Source organism: Erythrolamprus reginae, chromosome 1, assembly GCF_031021105.1.
Source record: "Erythrolamprus reginae isolate rEryReg1 chromosome 1, rEryReg1.hap1, whole genome shotgun sequence".
Taxonomy (NCBI): domain Eukaryota; kingdom Metazoa; phylum Chordata; class Lepidosauria; order Squamata; family Dipsadidae; genus Erythrolamprus; species Erythrolamprus reginae.
Window position 1 is genome coordinate 324043429 of NC_091950.1, and position 16917 is coordinate 324060345.

The 16917-nt window shown below is 42.7% G+C and overlaps 1 protein-coding gene across 3 annotated transcripts in view; it reads left to right on the forward strand.

The window, feature by feature from the left end:
• SCAF8 (SR-related CTD associated factor 8) overlaps positions 1-16917 on the forward strand; it is a 119133-nt gene that overhangs the window by 65166 nt on the left and 37050 nt on the right. The gene's annotated exons all lie outside the window — the stretch shown is intronic.

The window sequence follows — 16917 nt, forward strand, 5'->3', positions numbered from 1 at the left end:
TAGAAGAGTCCTGGATGTGGCAAATTTCTTTCATTTGAAAATTATGGAGGCCATTGCACTCTTAAGAACCTTCAGTGCAGCAGATACTTTATTGTAGCCTTCCCCATTTCTGTGCCTTGCAATAATCCTGTCTCTGAGTTCTGTAGGCGGTTCCTTTAACCTCATTGCTTTTGCTTTGCTACAGCATGAATTGTCAGCTGTGAAGCCTTCAATAGAGAGGTGTGTGCCTTTCCAAATCATGTCCAGTCAATTTAATTTACCTCAGATGAACTCCAGTCAAGGCGTGTAAACATGTCAGCACCGATCAAGATAAAAGGGAGGCACCTGGGCTAAATTTCAAGTGTTCAAAAGGCTTTGAATACTTACACCAATGTGATATTTCAATTTTTCTTTTAAATAAATTTAGACATTTCTGAAATACTGTTTTTCACTTTGTCATTATAGTGTACCGAGTGTAGATTAATGGGGGGGGGGGGGTGAATTTCATCAACTGTAGAATCAGGCCACAGCATAACCAAATTGACAAAACTGAAGAGGATCTGAATGCACTGTATAATGATACTTTTGCTATCTTCAGTACATTAGTAGTAAAGGAATTTTAGTATGGCTATAGAGGGAAATCTATGGCATAAGACTGATTATAGGAGTGTGGGTGCAATATGCTTTGGCATTGTAGTTTATTTGGTAAGGCAGTCTGGACTTCCTGGTCCATGATAGATAGCTTAATGTGAATGTAAAATTCTAAACTCATGGGAAATACCAAGTTGCTTATCTTTGTACTAATTGAACTTGCTGAAGCATCTTGTGATCAGACACTACCTTTCCCTTGCAAGTAAAAGATCCTTTCTTATTTCAATTTCTTTATTGTGGCTCATTTCAAGTGATTCTGGGTGACTCCCAACTCTCTATTTAAAAATACAAGAATCATAATAAAAACGATTTAGATAGCTATATAACAAAACAGTAGCTGAGGTATCAGAAGATTCATCAATAATAGAGTTATCTTGACGTAAGATGGGCGGCCAATACATTTAAGAAACAGACAGACAGACAGACAGAGAAAGAAAGAGAATAAAATAAATACAGTAAATGTGAACATTACTGCTGTACAGCCTCTGCCCCCCCCCAAGCAAATTTGTGTCCATAAGGCTTTATGAAAAGCCAGTAGGTTTTTCATTTAGTAGCCTATTATTCTGTAACCATTCCTTTGGGGAATGATTTTCAAAGGGTGAATGCCACAACAGGAAAAGCCTTTCATCCTGAATCCAATCAGATGATATTTTGTAACAAAAGGGACCCCCAAAGCATGCTTGTCCTGCCAGACCTAATGGGACAAATAGATGTAACAGGAGAGGCATTCCCTCAAATAAACCCACAAAAATAAAAAGGGAGGAACACTAGCAAACATCTAAATCTAATTTTGATTGTGAAAGTATATTATTGCTCATGCTAAATTATCATTTAAATACTTAAAGTTAAATCATCACAGAAAGAAGGAACCATCAGATTGCTCATTTATAATGTAATAACCTATCAAGATGCACACTTTTAAAAGAAAGAGAAGCAAGAGAAGAATCTGTTTTTGGTGTTTAAAGTCCTTCTATTACTGGATAAACTATAGTATTCCTTTAAATGGTTTGAAATAAAGAAAATGGAATTGTCTGGATTCCTTACTAAGGATCATGAATCTTACTTAACAGTAAACTTGGGACAACTTCCTGGACATTTGCCACCAATGGGGGTTCCTGAAAATAAACATTTTTTAATTTTTGTCTAATTTACACTATAAAGAAAATTCTGGCTGTCCACAATAATAATATTGACAATATTTTATTCCCCTGATGGGTGAACAGTTCTTTTTGATGCTTTTTTGAGAAGGAGAGCAGTCACAGCACCAAGAACAGAGCTTGGAATGCAGCTTTTGTACTGTAGCTATCAACAATATGTTAAAAGTATTCAATATTGCATCTAAAATTACATTGAGGAAGTTCATTTAGGTTGAAGTTCTATATCATTTATTTTGGAGCAAATCTTGTTAAATTTTTTGGGGGTAAACATGTAGGTTTATTCTGTTGTTGCTGCTTTCAGGTTATTACATGAAATAAAGCCAAGAATTTTAAAATCTTATCTATTCACTCATGTTGGAATTATGATACATGTACACATTACATTTTAAATGGGCTACTCATTCTTTTTTACATATTACTGTTAGAAGAACATAAAGTAATTTTAAAACTACATGAATAAAATTGTCATTTTTCTTAGGCAAATAGAAAAATGACAGTTATGACAAAATAAAATTAACATTTTAATTTTGTAACATTTCTTCTGCAAGCTGCTTCTGATATAGCTACTGATGGAAATTTCATCTCTTACATGCAAACTGGAAATATATCTTTGCTGTATTTTAGTTCAGCTTTTGTGAAATACATATATTTCCTTTTAAATGGATAATTTTCAAACATTGGTGTACAATTTGTTATATAACTTTCAACAAGAGACATGAGTTGCAAATATCATGGTATATGTACCGTAACAGTTCATAGACTTAAGAGTCAAATACGGAGGAGAACACACCCATTTGTTCTGCATCAGACGTAAGTAACCTACTTAGGGGTAATACAACTGAAATTGAACCTATCCCAAAATTTAAGGGAAAATATTCCCAACAAGTACTCAAGAAAGTTAAACTCAGGAAGATTTGCCTGAGAGAACACGTCTATGGAAAGTTGGGCAAAGGCTTTGAAAAAGAGGCAACAAGGACTTCCCCAAATCTGAATTGGGCAGGCCATACATTTTAACTTTTGAATGAATAAATATGGAAGCCTAAAACAGAATTGTCTGAAAAGATCCCCAATTTTCTGAAGGGTGTAACTCTGGGATCCCCACACCACGACCCATTACCAGGCCGTGGTCTATATGCAACCATGCCACAGGCCAGCACACACAGACATGCTTGCAGCTCAGTTTGTGTTAACAGTGGCCCAGTGCACATGCACAAGTTTATTCATTTATTCATTTTCTATGCCGCAAAACTCCCTAGGGACTCTAGGCGGCTCACAACAGGAATATAAAACAACAGTAATACAAAACCTCTAAAAACCTTTTAAAAACAATTTACAGTTAAAACAGTTAAACCCCTGTACATCATTCATACCCCCATAAGATCAGTGACCCCAGGCCTGTCGAAAAAGTGAGGTCCTTATAACTTTCCGCAAGGCCAATAAGATGGGAGTGGTCTGGATCTCAGGAGGTAGCTGGTTCCAAAGAGCCGAGGCAATCACATAGAAGACTCTCCCCTGTGGACTTGCCAGCCGACACTGTTTAGTTGATGGGATTCGGATAAGACCAACCCTGTTGGTCCTTAACAGTCACTAGGAGCTATTGGTAGAAGGCGGTCTTGAAGATAGTCTGGCCATAAGCCATGTAGGGCTTTAAAGGTAATGGCCAACACCTTGAATTGCGCCCAGAGACCAAGTGCAGCTTATGGAGAGTTGGTATAGTGTGAGTGTACCTAGGTGCACCCACAAAAGCTCACACAGCTGCATTCTGGATCAGCTGTGGTCTCCGAACGCTCTTCAGGGTTAGATAATAATAATCTAACTGTGAGGTGAGAAGGGCATGAGTGACCATGAGAAGAGCCTCCTGATCCAAGTAGGGTCGCAATTGGTGCACTAGGCGAACCTGTGCAAAGGTAGCCCAAGCTACAGCTGTCAGGTGTTGGTCTAATCTTATCTGTGAGTCTAGGAGGACACCCAAATTGCGAACCCGTTCATAGGGGGGCAATTTCTCCTCTTCCCCCCAGAACCAAGGCTGGACAGTCAATAATACTCTTTCAGGGGGAATACCCACAGCCACTTGGTCTTGTCATGGTTAAGTCTGAGCCTGTTAAAACCCTCTCAGCCTCCAGGCACTGTCACATCATATCCACTGCTTCACTGAACTGACGCAGGGTGGAAATATATAGCTGGGTGTCATCAGCATATTGCTGATACCTCACCCCATGTCAAATGATCTTACCCAGTGGTTTCATGTAGATGTTAAATAGGAGAGGAGAGAAGACCGAACCCTGAGGTATCCCACAAACGAGGGGTCTGGGGCTTGACCTCTGTCCTACCAACACCAACTGTGACCGGCCAGAGAGATAGGAGGAGAACCACTGTAACACACTCCCAACTCCCTTAGTCGTCACAGAAGGATACTATGATCAATGGTATCAAAAGCAGCTGAGAAGTCAAGTAGTACCAAGATAGAGGGATGACTCCTATCTCGGTCTCGCCAGAGCTCATCCATCAGTGACCAAAGTAGTTTCCATTCTATAGCCAGCCTGATTGAAAAGGGTTTAAATAATCTGTTTCATCCAATGACCATAGGAGCTGGAACGCCACCACTTTCCGTACAACCTTTGCCAGAAACGGTATGTTGAAGACTGGATGAAAGTTCTTTAATTCTGCAGGGAGGGTTCTTGAAGAAGGGCCTCACAACCGCTTCCTTTAATGTTTGCGGGAAGGACCCCTCCCTCAAGGAGGTGTTAACCATAGCCTGGAGCTAGCATTGTGTCACCTCCCTGCTGGCTGAAACCAGCCAGGAGGGGCACAGGTCCAATAAACACGTGAAGGAACTCATTGCTCCCACAGCCTTGTCCATATCCTCAGGAGTTGCAGTATCAAATTCACCCCACACAATAAGACTAAGATCTGCCCTGTCATCTTAGTTGGAATTGCCCAATCAGTCCAGGTCCCTCTGAACTTGGGCAATTTTATCCAACAGAAACTGAACAAATTCCTCAGCTCTACACAGCAAATTCCTCAACTCTACCCTTCCCTCTACATTGAGAAGTTGATTCATGCAAGCAGCAGGCTGATTCACATGTGGATGTACATGCAGTTTGACTTGCAGTCAGGCTATATGCATACACATGAGTACCAGCCTGCTGCTTTTGTGAGTCAAGCTGCACACCTGGGAATGTGCTGGCTCGTTGCTCGCACAGGTTGAGCTATGTGTGTGTGCGCGTGCCCAGGCATATGTGTGTGCACGCTGCCTGTGGCCCAGTTTCGAATAGGCCACGGCCTGTTTCCCTCTTCCCCACACCACAGCTGGCCAAGCCATAAAGGTTGGAGACCACTGGGGTAACTGGTACAGCAGGTAAAGTTGTACAGCAGACAAAGATCATCTTGGCTCCCAATTGTACACCAACCTTGAAAGGGAAGTGCTACCCCAGGGGTCCCCAACTTTTGCAGCTTGGTGGCCTGGATGTGGGATGGGGCAGAGGGGAACTGGACCACATTAGTGATGGGCCAGTACATATGTGCACGTAGAGCTGTCTGCATGTTGGCCTGCCACTTGTGGAAATCAAACTTCACACATGCGCTGCTCACACAAGTTAGCTACGCGCAGTAGTGGGCCTGGTGACTATGCTACCCAATTCATCAATGGAATATCCACAATTCTGGGCTAGTACAAACTTTCACAGTCAACTGGTCTTGATAGGATTGAGTCAGAGGTACTTCCTCCTCATTCAAACCTGAACAGCTTCCAGGCATCTGAACAGAACCTTGACAGCCTCACTTGACTGGCCCAGAGTCGAAAGATTCACTTGAGTTTCATAAGGTTTCTCCAGGGGTGGGCTGCTAGCCGGAATGCCTAATTGGGCTCGTCTACGAAGCTCTGGAAGTACCGTGAGTTTGAGCAGAATTATGTGTCTGCACCCATGCAGGTAGCAAATTCATTCATGGAGATGCAGGTGTGCCTGTGTTCTGGTGAGGCTTTTTGCTCCTGTACATGTGCAGAAGCAAAAAACCTCACCGGAACAGGGCATGTGTGTCCATGTGCGATTTTGCTACCTGCACGGGCTCAGACACATAATTCTGCTCAAACTCACAGTATCTCTAGAGCCGCGGAGGCAAGCCCAATTAGGCGTTCCGGCTAGGAGCCCACCCCTGGGTTACTCATGATCCCAGATCCCCAATAAGTGGATGACTACAATTGATAGTTATCGGTCATATGGTTGTTGAAAGGCTGGAAGAGAGATTAGTACCCTGCAGCATACCAAATAAATTGTGGTCTCTTATGACTGTAAGCTGGCCAGAATTACTTGAGGTAAAATGGGCAATCAATTTTATAAATATATACAGTAATCCCTCACTATTTCACGGTTCATCTTTTGCTGGTTCGCTACTTCACGGGTTTTCAAAGGGGGCTTAAATCCATTAAATCCATTGAAAATTTTAAATCCATTAAAAATTCATAAAATTCTTCTACAGTACTACTGTACTCTATTAAAGAAACTGGTAGGATATCACATGTAGTTCCAGCTGAGAAACATGGAATGGCTGTTTAATGCAAAAGGTCGGTTTTAAAAGTCCAAATACTCGTTAAATACATTTAAAAATATCTTTCCTCTACTTCATGGAAATTTGATTTTTATGGGTGGTCTTGGAACGCATCCCCCGCGAAAAACAAGGGATCACTGTAAATAAATTTCTTCACCTAATCAACATCGACTAGAACCAACCCAAGAGAAAAGAAGAGAACCACAGTAAAATGGTGCCCCCAATCCCAAACCCATGGACACTGAAAGAAGGATGCAGTTGATGGTATCAAAAGTGCTCAGAGGTGAAGATACACAAGAATAGCATCTTTCATCCCACAAGTTATCAGCCAATATAAGTAAGTCTGTCCCAGTACAAAATCCTGGCCTTAATCAAAACATATAGATAATCTGGGTTTTTTTAAAGACTCCTTATCAGCTGCAGACCAAACACCTTCTCACCAACCTACCCAAACACAGAATGTGGGGTACTTATTGGTAGTTGCCAAAAATTGTTGGATCCAAGATGGCATCCTGGGGAGGAAGCACATGTTTTTTTTTTCTTTCAAGGCAGTCCACTAGTACTCCCTCTTTTAGGGAAGCTGATATAACTGCAGATCATTTTCCTGGATGCTTTTTATATATGTCCCTGATTTAGCAAAGACGTGGCCAACTTCCTTGGGAGTCACCAGCTCCCTCCCAAACCATGCCCCCATGGATCAGCTTGCCCTATTGAGTCTGAGCAAATCAGACATATTTTATCCGCTAGTAGCCCAACAGATTTGCAAAGAGCCCACTCTACCTAATGGGGATCAAAGGAAATGGAGCATGAGTCCTTCCGGATTGGGCAGCATAGAAGTCAAACAAACAAACAAACAAACAAACATCTATAGAACACATTCAAACAAAATCTATGCAACTTTATCAAAAAGTCCCTGACCACTGAACCCAATACAGCACAACCAACACAAACATTAAAAATCTCAGAAACCACAATAGACTACTACAAACCACATGGAATCAGGGTAGCACACAAGTCAACTAAAGCCTTTCAAAATATCTTAAGGAGACCAAAAAACCTAGCAATCCCTGAAGTAAAAAATAGGAGTCATCTACAACATACAATATAAGAACTGCAGCAACCACTCTGTAGGACAAATGGTAGAAGACTGGTAGAACACGTCCATGAACACCTATTGGCAGTCAAAAAACATGATGAAAATTCTTTAATTTTGCAACATATAAACAGATTTAACTATAGTTTCAATTGGGAAAACTTGACAATCCTAGATCAGGCCAAGTCCAAAAATGCCAGGGAATTTCTAGAAACTGGCACTCCCACAAATCTATGACCTTCCTCCAGCGAGACACAAAGGCATGTATGTCCTGTCGGTACCACTCCTTGTTCTGGTCACGAAGCCTTGGAGCTCTGCCGAACTGTCCTCTAATGGCCTCACCCTCTGCTCAGCGACTAACCGTACTTCTGTTGACTGCAGATTCTCCATAAACTGTACACAAACATTTGTGAATGTTCCCAACAGTTTCTTTCTCCACATTGAGAAATATAGTGATAACACACTGCTTGTAACACACCACTTACAGACACTATTTTGAAAAACTACTGCAGCTATGCTGTCTGAAAAAACACAAAATTTACACACGCACTCCTGGCAATTCAAATAATGTATATTGTACCATTACTGTAGGCTGAGAAAAAAATGTGGTGCATTATTTTCTGGGCGAGCCTCGTAGAACAGGCTTCTCAAACTGATGGCCCATGGGCTGGATCCGTCACATGCAGGTCATACCCACCCTGGCTCCACAAAGGCAAAAAAATGTCATGATCTGACCCGTGACCCGATTGAGTTTGACACGCAATGTAGAATATTGATGGAAAATAAGATTGTCAGTATGATAGATTGCTCTTGGATTTTTTGACTAAATCCATGAAACCAAAATGTTGTTTTGCATTTGGTCCATGGTTCTCATAACATATCACAGATTTAAAGTCATATAAAGCAGTTATGTTCAAGAAGAGCTGAATTGTTGATGATTGATGTAAACATACCCATTACCTTATCTCTGGACGTTTTTCAGCTTCTCCATCTAGTTTATAGAGTCCTGGATTTTCCAAATGTTCACATCCAAATACAAACAAGGGCCATCTCTACTGAAGAAAAATGAGAAATGGAAACATGCATTTTAGTAAGCATGAATGTATGCATAAAAATATAGGTTTGTTCCTGATTCATATTTAGAGGTATAAAAAGCCTTACAAAAGCTCAGGAAAGGGAGGTTTTGAAGTGATTTAGAGCAGTGTTTCCCAACCTTTTTTGAGCCGCGGCACATTATTCATATTTTCAAAATCCTGGGGAACACTGAAAGGGGGGGGGCGGGACGGGGGGGGGGGCTAAAGAAAAGTTTGGACAAAAAAACCCCTCTCTCTTCCTCCCTTTCGCTCTATTTCTCTTTTCCTTCCTTCCCTTCTTTCTCTCTCTCCATCCCTCTTTCTTTCTTTCTTCCTCTCTTTTTTGCTCTCTTTCTCTCTCCCTCCTTCCCTTCCTCTATGTCTTTCTCTCTCCCTTGCTCTCTCTCTCTCTGGCTATCTCTTTCTTGCTTTTTTCTCTCTCTCTTGCTCTCTCTCTCTCTTTCACTGTCTTGCTATATGTCTTTTTCTTTCTCTTTGCCTCTCTTGCTATCTCTCTTTCTCTCTCTCTGTCTCTCTTGCTATGTCTCTCTTTCTTTCTCTTTCTCTCTCTCTCTCTGCCTCTCTTGCTAAGTCTCTCTTTTTCTCTTGCTATGTCTCTTTCTTTTTCTCTGTCTCTGCCTCTCTTGCTATGTCTCTCTTTCTTTCTCTCTCTCTTTCTCTATCTCTCTTTCTCTGCCTCACTTTCTTGCTATGTCTCTCTTTCTCTCTCTCTCTGCCTCTCTTATATGTCTCTGTTTCTTTCTCTCTCTCAGCTGACTGCAAGCGGGAGCCCTGACGGCGGCAGCTGGACACCGTATATGCCAGGCCCGCAGCGCCAGCATGTACGACGTCCAGTAGCACGTCCAACCGCCACCATCAGGGCTCCCGCTTGCAGTCAGCTGAGAGAGAAAGAGAGAGCGCTCCCTCTCACCGCCGCCATCTCCCCGCGACTGCCTGCGGCCGCTGTGGCCACCCCCACCCCCACTCCCATCGCCAGTGCCCTCCCGCCGGGCCACAAAGGACACTTGCCGTCGACGCCAGAGAAGCTCCAGCTGGGCGGGGCGCTGCCGGTACTTCCGTCCTGGGGCTCCCGCTCGCAGCTTTCAACCGGCTCCTGCTCGATGCCGCGGTTTTCGGCGCTCTCCTGCTGGGCCCCAAAGAAGGAAGGCGGGAAAAAGGCGCGAAGAATGGAGCTCTCCTTCTTCCTGCCTTCCTTCTTTGGGGCCCAGCAGGAGAGCGCCGAAAACCGCGGCATCGAGCAGGAGCCGGTTGACAGCTGCGAGCGGGAGCCCCAGGACGGAAGTACCGGCAGCGCCCCGCCCAGCTGGAGCTTGGCGGCACACCTGGCCATGTCTCGCGGCACACTAGTGTGCCGCGGCACACCGGTTGGGAAACGCTGATTTAGAGAATATTAAAGATAGAAAAACTTTGTTACTAGTGAGAAATACACATGTTGTTTAAAAAAAACAGTATAGTGTTTAGAAACAGGTGAGAGACTAATAACAGGTATATATATATATCCATTTTACAGCAACACGAAGCTTAAAACTTCAGCCTGATGATGGTGAATGTGATTTCACCGAAACGTCGCATAGACATGCAAAATGTAGATTGTTCTGAGTTCGGGTTTTGCCCTGTGTAATATTTTGCATGTCTATGCAAAATATTACACAGAGCAAAACCCGAACTCAGAACAATTCGGACATTTTATTACTTTATTGTTATTTTCTCTAGTCGATGTAAATCTTCCTTAAGAATTGGTTTAAGGGATTATGTTCACTTTATTTTCATAGTTGTTTCTTTCGTTCTTCATTTCCTTGTTTTCCACATCATCATAGATTTTCTTCTACATCCAATAATCTTGGTTTCAACTTCTTGAAAACTCAGTTGCTTGAGATTTTGTGATATCAGTTTACAGAAGCTTAACAAGCCTAGAGTTTTTACCTTTTTTCCAAAGGCATCATCTAAAAATAATTTCTGCACACACCCTGCTTGAAGCTTTAAAAATAACTTTTCATAATGAATAAATTAGAAAACTATCAATCCCTGTGCAGAGTTGTGCTCTCTTAATATCCAGAAGTTAATTTGAAAGGTTTCCAATTCTGCCTGTAAAGCTTTGTGTGTCAGACTACCTGAATTTAAGTAGAAATGGTATGATTATACCAAACAGATGGTCATGTTTTTCTCTGCATATTTTGTTTGAAGAAAGACTAATTTTTCATTGTATTCTCACTGTAAATGAATGATCCCATTTGAAGCTTCAGTTAATCTGGAACAATCAAATTTGTAGTTATTCTGATTTGCTATCAGGTAAATATTGAAACAGAAGTACAGTGAACCCTCGATCATCGCGAGGGTTCCGTTCCAGGAACCCACGCGATGATCGATTTTTAGCGAAGTAGCGGTGCGGAAGTAAAAACACCATCTGCGCGTGCGCAGATGGTGTTTTTGCTTCCACTGCCGCCCGCCCTTCGCCCGCCCACCCCGTTGCTCGCGCCCAGGCTCGCGCGCGCTGCCCGCCCGCCCACGCTGTTGCCGGCTCCGCTTCCCAGCTGGGAGGCGGAGGTGAGGTTTCCCGCGCGCACGGGCTTTCCCCAGCAACGCGCGCAGAGCTAGGGTGTCCCCAGGCTCGCGCGCCGCTGCCCGCCCGCCCACGCTGTTGCCGGCTCCGCTTCCCAGCTGGGAGGCGGAGGTGAGGTTTCCCGCGCGCACGGGCTTTCCCCAGCAACGCGCGCAGAGCTAGGGTGTCCCCAGGCTCGCGCGCCGCTGCCCGCCCGCCCACGCTGTTGCCGGCTCCGCTTCCCAGCTGGGAGGCGGAGGTGAGGTTTCCCGCGCGCACGGGCTTTCCCCAGCAACGCGCGCAGAGCTAGGGTGTCCCCAAGCTCGCGCGCCGCCGCCCGCCCACCCACGCTGTTGCCGGCTCCGCTTCCCAGCTGGGAGGCGGAGGTGAGGTTTCCCCAAGCGCGCGCGCTTTCCCCAGCAACGCGCGCGCGCTGGGAAGCAGAGCAAGGGTGTCCCCAGGCTCGCGCGAGTCGCCCGCCCACCCACGCTGTTGCCGGCTCCGCTTCCCAGCTGGGAGGCGGAGGTGAGGTGTCCCCAAGCGCGCGCGCTTTCCCCAGCAACGCGCGCGCGCTGGGAAGCAGAGCAAGGGTGTCCCCAGGCTCGCGCGAGTCGCCCGCCCGCCCACGCTGTTGTCGGCTCCGCTTCCCAGCTGGGAGGCGGAGGTGGGGTTTCCCGCGCGCGTGCCGCCCGCCCGCCCACGCCGTTGCTCGCGCCGCCGCTGTCTTACCGGGGCAAGAGGGGGAAGACCCAGGGAAGCCTCTGCCCGGCGGGGAAACTCCACCATCTACGCATGCGTGGAAGGGCACGCATGCGCAGATGGTGGAGTTTACTTCCGGGTTGAAAACTCGCGATATAGCGTTTCGCAATAATCGAGATCGCGAAACTCGAGGGATCACTGTACTATTTTTCCTTTCTAAAACTTATCATTTTTTGAGGTGTGGAGGGGAAGAGAGATTTTAATCTTATAATTTACCTCACTTCAGTTCCTTTTCTGAGCATATTAGAAGCTACGCCAATCAGTTATTTATCTTCCCAATCCCCAATTGGTTCCTACTACTGTACTTCTCTTTAAAAAGTAAGCCATTTTTGTTAGATTGAAGAAGCATAAATCCTTGCTAGGCCATTTTAAAAAAGATTTAATGACCTTTTAGTTTGAAGACTGATACATTTCTAAATAGCCTAGTATGTAAAATGCTATATTATTTTCAGTCAATATCAGTACAGTGTTCCCTCGATTTTCGCGGGTTCGAAATTCGCGGAAAGTCTATACCATGGTTTTTCAAAAATATTAATTAAAAAATACTTTGCGGGTTTTTCCCTATACCACGGTTTTTCCCACCCGATGATGTCATATGTCATTGCCAAACTTTCGTCTGCCTTTAATAAATATATTTTTTAATAAACTTTAATAAATAAACATGGTGAGTAATAATCTAAATGGTTGCTAAGGGAATGGGAAATTGCAATTTAGGGGTTTAAAGTGTTAAGGGAAGGCTTGTGATACTGTTCATAGCCAAAAATAGTGTATTTACTTCCGCATCTCTACTTCGCGGAAATTCAACTTTCGCGGGCGGTCTCGGAACGCATCCCCCGCGAAAAGCAAGGGAACACTGTACACATTTTGCATACTTAATGCAACCAAATACAGGGGTACCTCTACTTAAGAACTTAATTCATTCCGTGACCAGGTTCTTAAGTAGAAAAGTTTGTAAGTAGAAGCAATTTTTCCCATAGGAATCAATGTAAAAGCAAATAATGTGTGCAAACCTATTAGGAAAGAAATAAAAGCTCAGAATGTGGGTGTGAGAAGGAGGAGGAAGAAGAGGAGGACAGTCGCTGCCCAGAGTGAAGGGAGTGTTTCTTTTCTCTGGGCGCTGGCAGAAGTTTATTCCCTCTTCAAGTGGCCAGAGAAAGGAAAATGCTTTGTTCGCTTTGGACTGCCAAAGCCTCCTTAAGCGCCACCAAAAGGCTCCTCTGGCAGCCCAGAAAAGCCCAAGATGGTCAGGAATAAAGGGAGAATGGCAGGAAACTGGCCCAGCCTTCGTGCCACTCTCAAACTTCCTGAGAAATTTTTCCAGGCTCAGGTTCTTAAGTAGAAAATGGTAAAAAAATCTTGAATACCTAGTTCTTATCTAGAAAAGTTCTTAAGTAGAGGCGTTGTTAAGTAGAGGTACCACTGTATTTTGTTCTCACTGTCTGCCTGACTTTGTTCCTTTAGATATTATTTTACTCCCACCTAGCTGAACTACTACATAAGAAATCAATAAAAATATGCAGTTTGTTTTTTACTGTTGCAATGACAGTTTGTGTATAGGTTCCTTATGCTACAGATGAAGGATAGCTTTTTCTCTGATCAGTGAATGTTTTTAGCTCTACTTTCCAGTTTTCAGTAGGTCTTAGAAACTCTAAAATTATTTTTATCCGCCTTTCTTTTTCAATACAGTATTTCATGTATATGTCAGTATGTATCCAAGAATGCTGAAAGCATTGCTTTATTTTTAATAACTATTTTGTTTTCAAGTTACTTGATCACCCAAAGTATTTATCTCAGTTTTGAAGGAAGCAATATATTTTATATCTGTTTTTAAATATATTTTATTCACTTGCATCAGCAAAAGGTATCTATTAATCTTCACACCAACCTTATAGGAGTGTTTACATTATAACCTATACTATTAATTTCCTAAAGAAATGGCTCTAGAAAATTATTATAATGCTTTGAATTGAAAATGCGAGCTCCATCCCTTCACAATACACAGCTCCAAGATATTAGTGAATGGTTGCTTTTATATGTTAAGTAGGCTTAGAAAGCGACCATGTGTTTAGCCAGACGTTGTTCCATCTAGACCAGTGGTTCTCAGGATCCCTTTGGGGTGGGTGGGGGTCGAACAACCTTTTCACAGGAGTCACCTAAGACTATGGGAAAAGACAAATTTCCCATGGTGTTAGGAACTAAAGCTTCTATTCTGGCGCCTTGGAACATATTTTTACAATCCAACCAATCAGGCGTTTACAGTGGGGGGGGTGCCTCTTACCTTCCTGCCAATCATCTGAAAGTTCTTTTGGGAGAATTGGCGCTAGACATATGGTTGGGGGTCACCGCAACATGAGGCACTGTATTAAAAGGTCACGGCATTGGAAAGGTTGAGAACCGCTGAAATTCTAGACCATTATCCTACATTTCGTTATTGAAGCTGACCTGTTGAAGGGACAGTTCTTTGCGCAAATACTTTCCATGGCATGAAAAAGCATTTTCAGTGCCAGCTAGAAGAATCAGAAATACACACACATCAATAAAGGAGAATATTTGTAGCTCAGTTCTTGGTGCTCTCAGAGCTTGCTTGTTTTTCTTGAAGATGTTTCATTACCCTAACTAGGTAACATCATCAGTGCTATCAATGGGTAATGAAATGTCTGCAAGAAAACAAGCAAGCTCAGAGAGAACAAAGAAACCCTCATATACAAACATATTTATTTATTTGTATCTCGCCTTTATGATTTTTATAAACAAAGCAGCAAATACATCGCACACACCTTCCTCCCCTTATTTTGTCTACAACGACAGCTGTGTGAGGTGGCTTAGGTTGAGACAAGGATGACTAGCCCAAGTCATCCAGCTGTCTTTCATGGCTAAGTCAGGACTAGAACTCAAGGTTTCCCAGGTTTTAGGCTGGTCCTTACAACCAGATCCCAACAATATTTTTATGACAAAAAACTAACCCCAAAAATATGAAGCAACCTATTCAGGATTTGGTTGAGGGAAAAAAGGAGAGGGGTGTAATTTTGTCCTTCATGTTGAAACCTTTAAAGAACTTTCTAGGTAGCCAAGATACATATTCATTTCTATTTGCCCTTTCACTACTGTGTTTTTCCGAAAATAAGACCCTGTCTTATTTTTTTTTTTTGGAACCCTGAAATAAGTGCTTGGCCTTATAGACATGCCTTCAAAAGCCCGATTGGACTTATTGTCAGGGGATGTTTTATTTGGGAAAACAGGGTACTTTGAACAGAAATTTGTTCTGTTCCATCCAAGTTTATAATTAAATTGTCTTTTCTTGTACATTTGGAGAAATATTTTCTAATAAGGCCTCAAGCGATCTCAGAAGCAATTTAACCGTGCTAAACTGAATTTGAAATATTATGACTATATACTTTACTGATGAACATCTCTCAAATTTAATGCAGTTCACCTTACCACAGTAAATGAAAAAAACAAGAAAGAAAACTTCAGAAAATTATAACCAAAGGGGATTTTTTTTAAAATTTTAGAAAAATATATCATGGAGGATCCTTAAATATATATACAATTTTAATTAAATATACTTAAAATATTTATCACTTGCAAGAAGATCTTGATCCTATTAGGTGTCATTGTTCAACATTTTGAATTCAAAAACAAAAAAGTACTTCAGGATGTGGAATGAATGCATTCTCTAAAACAAAGCGTATCTTTCCTGTAATTGAAAAGCATCAATAGCTTTGCAAAGCCAGGAACATTTACGATTGCATTGAGTTTCAAATAGGTGTTCTCATCTAACCCTCCCCCTATGAACAAAGTACTGTGTAGGGGTGACATTCAAATTTCCCCCTACGAGTTTTGTGGGCATGGCTTTGTGGCGGTTGTGTGACTGAGTGGGTGTGGGCAACTTGACATCATTCATGGCAAGGTGGAGTGGCACCACTCCATCAAATCATGCACACAGAACTGACAGAAAAGTTTGGCCAAGTTTTCTAGCACTCAACCTCCTTCTTTTGTTTGCTCTGTGTGTAGGAGTGAGGGGGAGGGGAGGGACCAGTCAGTGATGTGATTTATCAGTTGTTATTATTATTATTATTATTATTATTATTATTATTATTTATTAGATTTGTATGCCGCCCCTCTCCGAAGACTCGGAGCGGCTCACAACAAAACAGTACAAATACAATAGTTAAAAATAATTTAAACCCCTTAATATAAAAAACAGTCATACATCTCAGACAAACCATACATAAAACGGTAACGGCTCAGGGGAATCAATTTCCCCATGCCTGACGGCAGAGATAGGTTTTAAGGAGTTTGCGAAAGGCAAGGAGGGTGGGGGCAATCCTAATCTCCGGGGGGAGTTGATTCCAGAGGGTCGGGGCCGCCACAGAGAAGGCTCTTACCCTGGGTCCTGCCAGACGACATTGTTTCGTCGACGGGACCTGAAGAAGGCCAACTCTGTGGGACCTAACCGGTCACTGGAATTCGTGCGGCAGAAGGCGGTCCCGGAGATATTCTGGTCCGATGCCATGAAGGGCTTTATAAGTCATAACATTCTCCGAACTGCACATGATCGCCACTGTCAGTTCTATAGAACCTGTTTGAACCTCCTGAATTTCATCCCTGGCAGTACCTCACCAAGTAACTCTTAATATTAATCAACCTGATGACCTAAAAACATAGTGCTGTTATCTTATGTAATAGATCACACTTTCTAGTTTAAAAAAGTATAAGCATTTATTTGCTCAGCTCTTAATCATGCCATGATTTTTCTACATTCACACCACCTCATGTAGATAAACATCTAATTGCAGAGGGCTCACAGGTTTTTAAAATTACACTTTGTAGAATTACAGACTGAGAAGTTTATGTTGCAGTTGTCCTGTTAATTGCTATATTTAGGTCTCATGCTAAATAGTCTGATAAAAATGATAAAAAATATATTGCAATAATTGTTAATGGCCCAATCCATAAAACATTTCTAAAATTTCTAATAGTTCACATCTTAGATGTAGGGAAGGATTTTTATTTAATCATTTTCTATGTGTCGTGGTCAACCAACCCTGTAAAAATAGAGAGGACACTGTGGTAGAACCAAAGGCTCTACCCTGGGGT